The following is a 14,372-nucleotide window of genomic DNA, read 5'->3' as shown; positions in this document are numbered from 1 at the left end:
TACTGAAAACCTCAAGACAGTGACCAATTTCTATTGTATCTTCGTCATTACTTTAGATTTGCGAGATAATATACACGTTGATGGTAATATCATTGTTCGTTGTTTATTGACTAGAGAATTTTGGTCTTACTCCAACAAACAAGCAAGAAACAGAAAGCAAAAAAATAGCTTAAAGTTGATATATAATTATCAGAGAAGAACTCCACTCATCTACTTTTACAAGTTTTTTCAGGATTCCATCTAACAAGGCTTATTATCAACAGTTGATCTCAAGACATGAGAGAAGTTGAGGACTTAGTTTGGTTTGATTTGTTTTGAATTTCGAGCAAAGCTACTCGAGGGCTATCACCGCTAGCTGTCCCTAATTTAGCAGTGTGAGGCTAGAGGGAAGGCAGACAGTCTCGTCAACTTTTGGACTACTCTTTTTACCAACGAATAATAGGATTGAATGTCACATTATAATGTCCCTACGGCTGAAAGGGCGAGCATGTATGGTGTGACGGAGATTCGAACCCGTGACCCTCGGATTACGAGTCGAACGCCATGACCACCTTACCATGCCGAACGAGGAGGACTTAGTTAGCATCTAGCACTTAAAAATATATAGAACATTTAACCTGCAGGATAGATCGGAAAATGTTCAGATTTCATTAGGCACATGTGAAATTCCGTGTTATGATAACATAATTTCGAACGAAGATTCGACAAACACACGTTTGTTTGTGTGAGTTTTTTTGTGTTTTTTAAGACTACGTGTAGAACTTTCAGTGATTTCTTTTATCGGCGATGGTTTAATTTTAAGGATATTCTGTTCTCTGCTTATTATGGGTATGTGAACAATAAATATTCTTATGACGTAATTAAAAAAATCATACGCATTGTACATAAACCGATTATTTGATTGTTTCAGAATTTCACGCAATGTTACACAAGGTAATCTTTCGCAGAGCCGTTTCTAATTTTGAATTCATAGGCTTGATCGCTAGGGGAAAACAGTTAACCATGTCGCCAACGTTTTAGCTACTCTTTAACCATAACTCTTATAGCGCACCTCGAATACTGGCATTTAACCATAACTCTAGTAGCACACTTCTAGTAGTGGAATTTAAATACAACTACTATAGCATATATCACATAGCGGAATTTAAATGTTAAAGAGCAACCGAGGCCCCAAAGAATAGAGCGTGTTTATGCACCAAAGATCGCGAATTACAAACCCTCGGGTTCACTACCTACGAATGATAACCACTTGGTCATTGAACAATTTCACTTGTGAGCCAGTTCTACTACGTTAATCATTTCATTGTAGAGTACTCGCTTTTTATGCATTCTCTAAGGGCTTTTCTTTTGTGTTTATAGTTGTAAGAATGTACGTAAAAATAAATAATTAGAATAAAAAAACAATGAATCCTTAGATATATCAAATTATATATAATATATTATATTATTATTACTTGTTAAAGAGTCTTACGTTCTACCAACTCTGTTTCTCGATAGAATTTTAACACGTTCTGTTCCCAAAGCAAATTATTAAAACTAATAATACAGAAATAAATGATAATATTACTCTTTCGAATTAAACAGGCCTGTAATAGTTTTATTGTCTTGAAATCTTTACATATTCTAAAGTAATTCCTGTACGCTGAATCCGAAACTTATATTCATTTTTCACCATCGCATACAGATTTTTCACAAAACATATGCACTTTTACATAAGTGAATCATTTTCACTGAAACTGGGTCATATTTTGTTATGTTCAAAATGTTGACAACCACTACCTATAGTTTTCTCTGGTCTACTCGCGACTTGAGAGTTCTATCAGTCGTTCTTGAACCCACGAGAAACACACCACTAATATATTTAAATGGTTAACAGGCCACATGACGTGTTATTTCTGGATAGTATTTGTTTCTTCGATGCTGTGTCAACAAAAGGTTGTGTAAAAGAACCAAACATATTCTTTTATATTTGTGGTAACTTATTTTGTAAAGAAACAAAGCTAAAATATTACAAAATTTGTCAAAAAGGTATTACGCGTATTTTAGAATAAAACTCAGTGACCAAGACAAATCATGGACTCCGCATAATGTTTGCGCCGTTCGTTCGAAGAATTGAGACAATGGACAAAAATGAAGAAAACGTTTTGGCCTTTTGGAATTACAGTGGTCTGGGTGAGCCTAGAAACCGTGGAAATGACTGATATTTTGTGTCACATAATGTATAAGGCTACAACACTTGAAATAAAAACGAAACGAAGAACAACGGGAAATATTTTATGAAGACATCATGATGGCTGATTACTGATGCTCATTGAAACGGGATTATCCAGACACAGTACATAAAATAAAGACCTCAACACGTGGTTTTCAGACTAAAAGACGTTGATTTTACAAGAAAATCAGGATATATGAGGATACATATTTGTTTGATATCAATGTTCATCACGTTCCTTCAATTTGTATCTCAGGACGGCTCGTGTGAGAATTAAAACTGTTATTAAAATCAAGTGGACAACGTTTCGACTTTCTTACGTCATCTTCAGATCGAAACGTTATTCTCTACTTTATGTTAATATTCATACCAGCCGTCTTAAGATACCTTTTTACTTCAAGCGGGTTTCTCGTCATCACGAATTTCCTACAGCTTGGTTGTTTTTTTGTTAACAAACATAATAATAAAAAAGATTCATTATGGTAAACGTAATAATAATTTGACCTAAGTAAGAAGTTCTTTTTTTCTTCCCGATCTGTAAAAAATCCTTACGTGAAAGATAAAAAACGAACATTACTTTCGAAATCTGAGTAGCTGAAATGTAGAACATTTGTCAATAAAATAAAAATAACTTATATGAAATTTAAATTCGCAGCCCTGTGTAATAAAATGAAACTAGAATACCAGTAAAAGCTTGTTCTGTAATCCAGGTATTTCTAGCAGTTTAATAAAGTTTGGGATGAAATAATTATATTTATTTATAAAGAAGAACTTTTGTTAATTACTTTTGTGAAAACAAGGAAGTTGATGTTTTTTTTTAACCAGCCAATTGTTAATTAACTTTCAACGCAGCAAGATAAATATATTGTTGCAACTAGAAAAAGGTTGAGTCCTGCCTACCAATGGTATCGAAACCCGATTTATAGCAGTATATATCCTCGAACATATCGACATGTCTTAATAATCAAAGGGCCCGGCATGGCCAAGTGGTTCATGCACTCGACTCGTAATCTGAAGTTCGAGAGCTTGAATCCCCGTCGCACCAAACATGCTCGCCTTTTCAGCTTTGGGGTAGTTACAATGTTACGGTCAATCCCACTATTTGTTGGTAAAATAGTCCATGAGTTGGCTGTGGGTGATGATGACTAGCTACCTTCCCTCTAGTCTTGCACTGTTAAATTAGGAACGGCTAGCGCAGATAGTACTCGTGTGACCCAGCATGGCCAGGTGTATTAGACGTTCGACTCGTAATCTCAGGGTTGCTAGTTCGAGTCCCCGTCACACCAAACATGCTCGCCCTCTCAGCCGTGAGGGCATTATAATGTGCGGTCAATCTAACTATTCGTTGGTAAAAGCGTAACCCAAGAGTTGGCGGTGGGTAGTGATGACTAGCTGCCTTCCTTCTAGTCTTACACTGCTAAATTAAGGAACCGCTAGCGCATATAGCTCTCGAGTAGCTTTGCGCGAAATTCAAAACAAACAAAGAAACATTACTGTACAGAAGTAAGTGCATCAGTTTTGTTAAGCGAAATGTTATCACTATATCAGTTGAATTTGTGTTTTTATGTTATTTGATGAAAGTAAATCAGTTTAGTTAGGTTACTGATGTTAGGTGATAAAACTAAACTGGTTTGCCTAGGTTATCTGACCTTAAAGATAATCGCTTTCACAATTATTGTAAGCTTTCTTATGCTACTAAGTCAGTTTCATCAGTTTTATTATGTTATCTGAAGCTGGTGATACTTAGTTTCATTAGCGTTGTTAGGTTAGATAAATCTTATGAGTCAGTTTAATCAGTTTTGTTAGATTAACTTAAGTCTGTGAGTCACTTTCATCAGTTTTGATAGATAAACTTAAGTCTAGGAGTCAGTTTCATCAGCTTTGGTTAAGATTTTAAGTTTATGAGTAAGCTTCATCAGCGTCGTTATGTTAGCTGAATCTCATGAGCCAGTTTCATCAGTCTTGTTAACTTACAGTAGAAAATAAGTTTCGGAAGTTTTATTTGGTTATTTTTCAGTAGCGAAGCTGTTTTTACAAGATTATCTGTTGCGTCTTTTGTTTATTGATATATTTTTTTGGACACTGAGTTAATTTGATATCGAATCCAAAATAAAATACTGCAATCAAACTAACTTTACACAAGAGCCTCTACACGACCCCTCTTGAACGTGTTAATTGCTAACTCGCTTATATAACGAGTGATGTTTGCTGGTCACCATGGTAACAGCCACACACTGACACCTCAGCATAGCGCGTTTTGTGGGTTCCTTTCGTACGTTGAAAAGCCTGTAACACATACAGACATAAATACATGTGCTTACGTTCATCATCCACGTGTAGGAGTACTGTGCTGGGAAAACTAGGTCGTGTGTAGGCCATGCTGTCACGTCATGCCTGCCGTGCGGGAACAAAGACTAATGTAGCTTGGGTGTAGTAAAACGTTAAGTTCGTTTATGTACATAATATACAGATATTGACTCAAAGAACATGCGGTCTACTATGAAATAGATGTAACATGCAACTCCAATGCACAGAAATATGATATTCATACGTTATAAATTTCAACGGCGGATAGTTTAATCGTATACCCATGATCATACTGTACGCCTTTTGGAATTTCCAACGAGAATAGCATTTTTTTCACGATCATCAGGTAACATAAATCTGATATATTTACATCACCAACGTCAGATAATGAAATAAAAGTGATAAACTTTATTTCTCATTGTCATTCAACCTAATGAATCTGATAAAATTAGTTTACTTCCATTAAATATCCAAGTAAAACCGATAATCCATCAGATAATAAACATATAATAATTAATCCAATTCTTTCCTGTCACTAATTGATCAAACATAATGATGAAACTAGCTTACTTTCTTCTCGTAACCAATCAGTACATTTCCGAACTTTCTAAACAAAAAATAAGGGTTACATGTATATATGTACATGTATATTTAATCTGTCTAGAATTATCGGTGATGTCGAGAAACCCACTTGTTGAGAAATTTATATGGAAAAACAGCTCGTTTGGGTTGAGAAAATATTTTACATATTATCTTTGTGAACCTGACGATGACCGAAGAAGGTCGAAACGTTGTTCGCTCTTCTATGTAAAATATTTTCTCAACCCAAACGAGCCGTTTTTGCATATAAATGTCTAGAATTGTGTTGTTTTTTTTAGGTTTAAGCTTGTATTTTGTAGCTAAGACAAAGCTGGTAAAACTATTTGGTTTCGTTTCTAATTTTAAACTGCTCACCATAAAAATATGTATCCAACCAACAGCACCTAACCACCACAATCCACGCTAATGGATTTACTTTTCCTTTTATAACACACGTACAGATTAAAATGTGGGGTATATTTTGTTGTGTCACAGGAATTCGAGCCAAGCTCGTCAGGGGACAAACATAAATTTAAATTTATCCATTCTATTTATTTCTGTTTAACTTACTTTATGTTTGAATCTTTACCTTTAAAATGGCGGCTTAGTTTAACGTTGTCTCACATTCTTTGGGCCCCAACTAGTACAGCGGTAAGTCGACGGACTTACAACGCTAAAATCAGGGGTTCGATTCCCCTCGGTAAGCTCAGCAAATAGCCCGATGTGGCTTTTCTGTAAGAAGAGCACACACACATTCTTTAGATAAAAGCAATATTCGTCACTAGAAATTTATATATATTTTTTCACGTCCTTGATATCAGGTTTTGTTTTCTTATGATACATATATGCGCCAGAAGGTGTGAAAAATAATGCTGCGTCAGTAGCAGCATTACTCTAACATCATAGGTTTGCAAAGTGTCCACAATTGATCCTTTGACTTTGATAAGAGTCACAATCACGTATAAAAAACAGATTTATTCATATTTCCTGGAGATATAACCGTAGTTTGATTTGTCCAGTTGGATAGGACTTAATAATTTTACGTTTAACATGCATCATATTGTCAAGCGTAGTTCAAAGAAAGAAGTTTCATTTTTTGTATACAACTATCTAATAGCCAAGCTAAAACTTTCTTTCAACATGGAAAATAATAATAAAAACACTAAAGTGCTGTAATAATAAAAGTCTTGATGTTCAGTTTTGTTTAATAAATTGCTGCAAATGCCTAAAAAATTATATTTCAAGAACTTTTTCACGACATCATAATAAAAACCAGTTTTAATAGATGGCGAATATTTGGTAAATTGCAAGTTTTGTTCCAATGTTATTATTTGTTCTTTATCAGGCTGTGATTACTACATTTGTCCATCAATCATGGTAAGCCCCCAACTAGCACAGCGGTATGTCTGCGGACTCACACTGCTAAAAACTGGGTTTCGATACGTGTGGCGAGCGTAGCACAGTTAGTTCATTGTGTAGCTTTGTGCTTATTTCTAAACAAACAAAATCGCAAAAACTTTAATTCTAATTTCTCAAAATTATTATTGTTATAATCATTACACTACGTAACACACATTTTGTTCCTGGATAGTATGTGCTATTTCTTAATTGTTTATGTTGTAAAAGTATAGAAAATGGCCATTATTCCCTTCAAACTTTGCTTTTATGATCTGAATAATGAAATTTAGAAATTAACCTATTTATTATATAAAAACGGGAAAATTTGCACATTTTCATTTACATAAGGTCTGAATAAAACAACATACGAATCAAGATTTACATGTATTTATACTAAAGTTATACAAAATTCAACAAAAATGTTTAGAAGTGAGTAGTTTTTTGTGATTTGCGACTGTAATGTAAATCATTTTCACGTATTAGCCCCCAAATATAGTCTCCCATCATGTGTTCGTTATACGCTCCCAGGTCACAAAAGCAAAGTTTGAAGAGAAAAATAGGTGTTTTCCATTTACTTTAAGCATAAGCAATTGGGAAATAACACTTTCTGTCCAGGAACAAAAACAAGTAAAAATTTTGTTACATAATGTAATCATTCGTCTCTCCATAATTATTTTTGTAATGAAAACTGACTTCGAATATTATTATAAATTCCCACTTTTTCCTCTCTCACCAGAAACATAATCACTTTATTGAAGCAAAAACACCCTTGGGATGCAAATTATGAAACACTACGTTCTTTTCTGGCATTCAACTAATTTATCTTCATTAAAACTCTGTTTCATGAAGTCACGTAGTGTGGTAAAAGCAGACTGCGATTCATTATGATAGAATTTAAATGAATGTCTACATTTTTGTAATTCAATATTTTAGAAAAGGTTAAAGTAAATAAGATACTTAGCGCCTCCTTTTGTTTCTTTTCTAAAACTAAAAACGAGCCTTTTTGCAACATCTTAATTGCCTTCACTTTACGCGAATTTAATATTTTTTACAAAATATATCAATAATAGTTCCAACTGTTGAGATACTTTGGGAGCTGACTTAACATCAGTTTCATATAACTTAGTCGATATGTTTTTGTCATTAAAGTTTTAAATAATACAGTTATTCAGCTTTATGAATATCTAATTAAAAACTACGTTTTCATTTATATTTGATTCGCACTTTGATTCTTATTAAATGTATGAAATGATGGGAGTGTTGTATAAGAAAACAGGTTAAAACTGGAACCAAATATTGTTCTCAGATATGTAACCACTAAAACAAAAATACAACAAAATGTATAAACAACTCATGTGTCTGTAAGGAAGCTTCAAGTTTAGGGCGATAAAAGCTTACATTTTAAACCCAACTTGAAATCGTTTCAAAATCCTCACACCTGGTTAACTGATCTTCATTGTAGTAAATTTATTGTTTTTAGGTAACTAATACTTCAGTGTTTTCTAGTAAATTCAAAATGGATAAAATTTTTTTTTGGACTAGTGTGTGTCTCTTCCTGAAAGCAAAGCCACATCAGGCTATCTGCTGAGTCCACCGAGGGGAATCGAACTCTTGATTTTAGTGTTATATATCCGTAGACTTACTGTCGTACCAGCGGGGATCGTTTTAGAATATCTCTTTTATATCTTAGATCAACCTTTTAATTTACAGTGTGATCAAACTCATTTGTTTTCTTTTAAACGATAATTTCAAGAGATCTCACACTTTAAGTTTAATAACTAGTTTTCTACACAATCTTGCTAAGATAATAGTTTATTATAAATAAGTTTACACGGTTATATGTTTGAGTCCTCTCTTAAAAGAGCAGCCATCTTTAAACAAGTGAGATAAGAAATAATAGGTATCAATTACATTTATTGTAATTCCCTACCACTTTATGTATCTGTACCTTACCGATTGTCTCTTAACGTATCTTGATCATTAATATAGGTAGAAGACACTTTAGGGCGCTCAACTCGCAATCTGAGGGGCGCGGATTCGAATCTTCGACACATCAAACATGCTCGTACTTTCAGGGGGGTCATTATAATATGACGATCAATCCCGCATCTCGTCAGTAAAAGAGTAGCCCAAGAGTTAGCGGTTGGTGGTGCTGGCTAACTGCCTTCCTGCTATTCTTACACTGCTAAATTAGGGACGGCTACCGCCGATAGCCCTCGTGTAGCTTTGCGCGAAATTCGAAAACAAGCAAACAAACAAATATACTTTTAATTGAGTAATTTTTAAACATAATCAATGGTCGGGCAAATACAGAATATAGAACAATAACCAATAAAGCATCTGCATATTTTCGTTAGGCTTGTACATGTATGCGTAGAAACCTTATGATGAGTGTCTGGTATTCTTGTAAAAATACAGACACTTAGAACATCGAATGGCTCTTTAGCTAACGCGTCATTAAACTTATGAGTTTTAACTTGGCTGTATTACATTGTTAGATTTATGTATTGCTAGAAAAACAATTTGATATGCGTGCCACTTAAGTTGTTTTTTTGGTATATGTATTTCAAAAGATCTCACTTTTCGTAGGAAAGCAGTTATTCAAAAAGGTACTTGTTTGACGTCCATTCAGTTTGTTTACCAAATATACATAATGGGAGAACTTAGGACTAAGCAGGCTTAAAGAGCACTCCGTGATAAATTACTGGGTGTAACGTAAGATAACTTAGACCGTGTAAACATGCTGTCATGATATGACATAAATAATCGCAAAAAAACAACCCACAAAAAAAACGTGTTAACCAATCAGATATTTCTCATTAATTATGTGGAGCAGGGTTCTGCTTTTTTCCGCGATCGAGGCAGTGCAATCTCGTGTCTTTTATTATTCAATCGATCATACATACTAGCTGAAATTTAAAGTACAAAAAAATTGGGAACTTCAGGACTTGAAAGATGTGTTATGTAGTGACGACTTTAGCTTAAGGTGGGTATAGTAACTAAAAAAATAAGTTAAATATTAAACAACCACACTTGTTTCGTCATAAAACATATTCGTATTAAACTAGTTATTAGTTAGAGAATAGATATAAATGATGACAATTTTAAAGTGTTTTGTTGAGCATTGAAATGGTTTTATGAAATACAAGTGATTCAGAAGGAACTGCTCAAAACGTGACAAAAATGTAATTACAAGTGAAATTATGAAACAGATATTTTGTTATGATATACGTTTTTATTTTAGACAGAAGACTAAATAAAAAAAAGTCGCCGTACTCACCGTATTTCAAAACGTCCATTGTGGCCTAATGGTTAGAATACTCTGACTGTAAATTCAATAATTCGCAGTTCATATTACTTATCTCTTTGCCTCCAAAAGACTTCTTCCACACTTTGTAGCCGTGGTTGCGTTATAAGGTTCATGGCTAAATTCCTGTATTATATTTGAGAATCCCACTAATTGGAAGTTTATGTTGTTTAATAACTGTCTTCTTTTTAATTTATCAGTTTAAAGACAGTAAAAGCTATTCCTTCATCCAAAAACAAGAACAATGGATCTGTCTATTTTTATGAATTGTTGTTACTAATTATGTCTTGTTTTATGGGTGTATAACAATGTAAAAGTATATTTAGTTAACAGCAAATTCTCCAGTAAAATACAAATGAAGTTTCAAAAGGCTTTATCGAATGTGTCATAGATAATGACAAAAATAGTCAAAACGGGTCTTTTAACACTTTGTTAAAACCTAGTGTCACATGGGCTACATATCTTGGTTATTTCATCTAATTATCCAGTTCATCGAGCAGTTTTAATTTTTTTTGTGCACAAAATAATTTATATTATTGTTTTCCTGCCAATTAGTAAATCATCAAAGTATTTTTCACCCAAACGGGACCTCATAAGACATACGGACCAAACAGCTTATTCATAGACCACTAGATAAGGTTTAGCGGTCCCCATTCTTGGAATATAGACTAGTTGGATGGCAGCCGGTCATTAGCACCCGCCACTGAAAAGGTTTTGTCGAATATGATTCAAATAACGAGTTTGTCACTTTTATAATTAACCCATACTGAAGAGATGAACGGGTTTAACAGGATCACCTTTGACCTCATGACCTACTTTTATTTCAAAATAACTTATATAACTAATTTATATAAACAAAGGCATTGGAAACCTGTTAAGTGTATTGAAAATTTGTACCAGAAGTTAAATAACACCATTTGTTTACTATATAATCTATAAGTTGTGTTATATTCAGCATTTTCCGATTATCATTGTTGATGTTTCTTCAAACTTACTTATAGGACAAAGGAATGTTTTAGACGTTACATCCTTCCCCAGTGACTCATCAGTAAGTCTGAAGTCTCGTAACATTTAACATCGGGGTTCTACAACCACGGTGAGCATAACACAGATAGCCTTTGTGTAGCTTTCCACTTAAAAATAAACAGAGCAAACAAAAATTATGATGATACCAGTTATGCCAGCCTCTGCTGCTTAGTTAATGTTCACGTAATTGTACGAAACAAATCTATATACCTATGTCCATCTTTTATAACATCACAATATAAATTTTGCGAAGGAGAATGTAGCAGTAAAAAAAAACTGCTTTATTGTATTCTACACATTACAAGATGACCGTAAGAACATACATTGTATGTTGTCTAAGGGTATTCTTATTGCCATATTATATGATGTAATGCATATACTAATTACGTAGCATAACAATGTAACTTATTCATAGTATAAAGTTGTATTTAGCGAGAAGCTGATATAACACTCTTGTGGCCGGTATCTAACTTTTTGTACATCAAGGAATCAGGCTCGAACCCGGTTCTTTTCGCACGCAAGTTGACTGACTGCTTTATCAGTTGATATAACTGGATATTCTGTTAGAAGTTACTAGTAAGATACATTTTATCAACTAAAACTACCAGACACTAATAAAGATATACTACGTATGTATCGTATTAGTTAACGCAGCACACACAAAAACACAAGTTCTTGGCATAAGAATGCGTGATAAACAGACTAACTCATAAAACTGCTAGAATATTTCAACCATAAGATGTAGAATGATTGTGAAAAGGAAAGTGAGTGATATTATTTGGTTTCGGTTTGTATTGTTTAGTACCTAATAAAATGCCCACTAAAGTATATTAAATCTCCATCAAAACCACCGTACATTGTGCTAGGTAATCGTAGGGGTTAAAAAAAACAGCCATTAACTAAGTTCATCACGCAGCAAACTACTAATAAAATATGGAATAATTAGTGAATATTTGTAATGAATCTTTTGGTTGTCACGCTAAGCCTAACCAGGCCTTAAAACACATTAGTAGCTAATTTTCGTTATCAGTTTAATGCAGTCACCGTTTTTATATTATAAACACATCAAGACAACTGTTGTAAAATAACGTTTTCATATTATAAACACATCATGACAACTGCTGTAAAATAAACTTTTTAGTATCTTTTTTCGTGCTTATTTGTTATTAAGCGCAAAGCTACACAATGGGTTATCTCTGCTGTGCCTACAACTGGTATCGAAACCCGTTTTTTATTGTTATGAACTTTACCGTTGAGCCAATGAGAGACAGGACACGTTTGTTCTACAGCAAAGCCTATAATGCGTCTGTCTAGTCAGCTAGATACGTATCCATCCATCTTTGTCAATTCTTCCACGTAGCTGTCCGTCGCCTTATCTGTCTATTTGTGTGTGTGTTTTGTTTTTCCTGTTTATAAACGCTGAAACTTCTAGTACTGAGTTTCCTATTTTTTTCACTGAAGATAACATTTGATGTTGGAAACTCGAAGACTGTTGGGACTGAAGTAAAATTCTGTAAGGCCTGGTACAAGTGTTGAATGTATAGTTTATAACAGTATATCAGGTGAAACACAAACAAGGCTTTTAAAACGTAGTATATAGTTTGATATAGTATTGTATTTGTGAGCATAACAACTATTATTGAGGCCTGTTCATTAGGTTTATTGTGGCCATAGTTGTATTAAAGTTTCATGATTAAAAGTCCATGGTACTTGAAATATGCAGAAAGTATTTTCACATCCACATGAAACATACGATAAAATATGTCGTAAATGTTTTAACATACTTGTAGATATATATATATATATAGTTTGCTGATTTGGGCGGAGGTCACGTACACGTACTAAGATCAAATAAACAGAGAGTATAAACATCTGCCATTCGTAACTAACAATCTTCGTGCTAGAAATTCGAAAACGACCTCTTGTTATTTTTTGCCATTTTACTTGATTTTCTTTACGAGAATAAACATTAATTACACTTCATATGTTGATGCAGGAAAACCGTTTCGAATTTAATCAAGTTTCTAAAATGAAATTATACAAATTAAAACAAAAATAATAATTCATGCTTGTGATGTAACTGCTCGTTAGAAGTATTTTAAAAGTAGAAACATGTTCAAAATAGTGTAGTGCGCAACTATAATTTGATGAATTCAAGGTTATGCTTGACGGGACTGCTTTAGTAATTCGAATTAATGAAGGTGAACACTATTAGAAAACTTCGTCATTATTAAAGCCTAACATTTTTCGATATTTTTCAAATTTTCACTTACTATAATTTTAAACACGAGCAATCAAGTTAATGGTCATACTAAAATCGACCTAAATGTTCATATTCAGAATACTATAAAACAACATTTCAAGAAAAGTGCGTCTGTTGTCTATATTATCGTAATCTGAAATCATAATTCATGTCAATACATGTTTACACTTAGTAGTTTAGAACATAAATGAACATGCAATAAAATACTATAGGAAAATTTTACAAAGGAATGTATGAAATGAAAGATTAGTTGAAAGTAAAATTATAACGGTGAAAACTAACACCTTCTCTTTCTCCCAGTACTGCTCATGACGGCCCTTGGAGCCATCCCGAAATTAAATTCTTTTAGTGCGAGTGAACCCACTCTCTGAGACGCAAGATTTATCAATGTATCTTTTTATTGGTTCAAACAACATGGACTGCTGAAGATGACAAGACATAAATCACATTTTTACTGGTGACTGCTATGGTCTTTGTTATAGAAGTGTGTGTCAAAGTGTAACGAGCATCTCGAAATCTTATTGTAGACGTGACAAAATATATTACAAAGATTGCAAGTATACAGTCATGTTACTGGATTGTAGCATCATGGTACTGCGAACTGAAAACTTAGGTTCAATGACGCTTTATAGCTAATACTCAGGTTGGTTGGAAATGAGCGCTAAAACCGTTGAATCAACGAGCAAGCGAAACACTGTAGTGTGATGAAAATAATGTTACCATCGCTATCCCTGTGTATCATCATTCAAATAAGTGACCTGTCTCACTAATAGAGATGGTGATGATGGGGGCTTGACCGGGTAAAATATACCAAAATGTGCTGTAGTGTCTGTACAACTCCCCTCTTCTGATGTTCCTCTAGTGCACCTCAGTCATCTTACCGGGCAGTGGCTGTAACAGTCTTCAATCATTATGATCTTAATAAAGTTTCAATAACACTTGCTAGTCACAAACTTCATACTGTACAAACACTACACTTGTAAGTTACAAACTTCATACTGTACAAACACTACACTTGTTAGTTACAAACTTCATACTGTACAAACACTACACTTGTTAGTTACAAACTTCATACTGTGCAAACACTACACTTGTTAGTTATAAACTTCATACTGCGCAAACACTACACTTGTTAGTTACAAACTTCATACTGTACAAACACTACACTTGTTAGTTACAAACTTCATACTGTGCAAACACTACAGTTGTTAGTTATAAACTTCATACTGTACAAACACTACACTTGTTAGTTATAAACTTCATACTGTACAAACACTACA

General features: G+C 33.7%; 1 protein-coding gene across 1 annotated transcript in view; it reads right to left on the bottom strand.

The window, feature by feature from the left end:
- Positions 1-14,372, bottom strand: part of LOC143223398 (uncharacterized) — a 64,809-nt gene that overhangs the window by 24,885 nt on the left and 25,552 nt on the right. The gene's annotated exons all lie outside the window — the stretch shown is intronic.

Source organism: Tachypleus tridentatus, chromosome 8 (assembly GCF_004210375.1).
Source record: "Tachypleus tridentatus isolate NWPU-2018 chromosome 8, ASM421037v1, whole genome shotgun sequence".
Lineage (NCBI taxonomy): Eukaryota > Metazoa > Arthropoda > Merostomata > Xiphosura > Limulidae > Tachypleus > Tachypleus tridentatus.
Note: the sequence above shows the minus strand (reverse complement) of the source record. Positions and strands in the feature narration are given on the sequence as shown.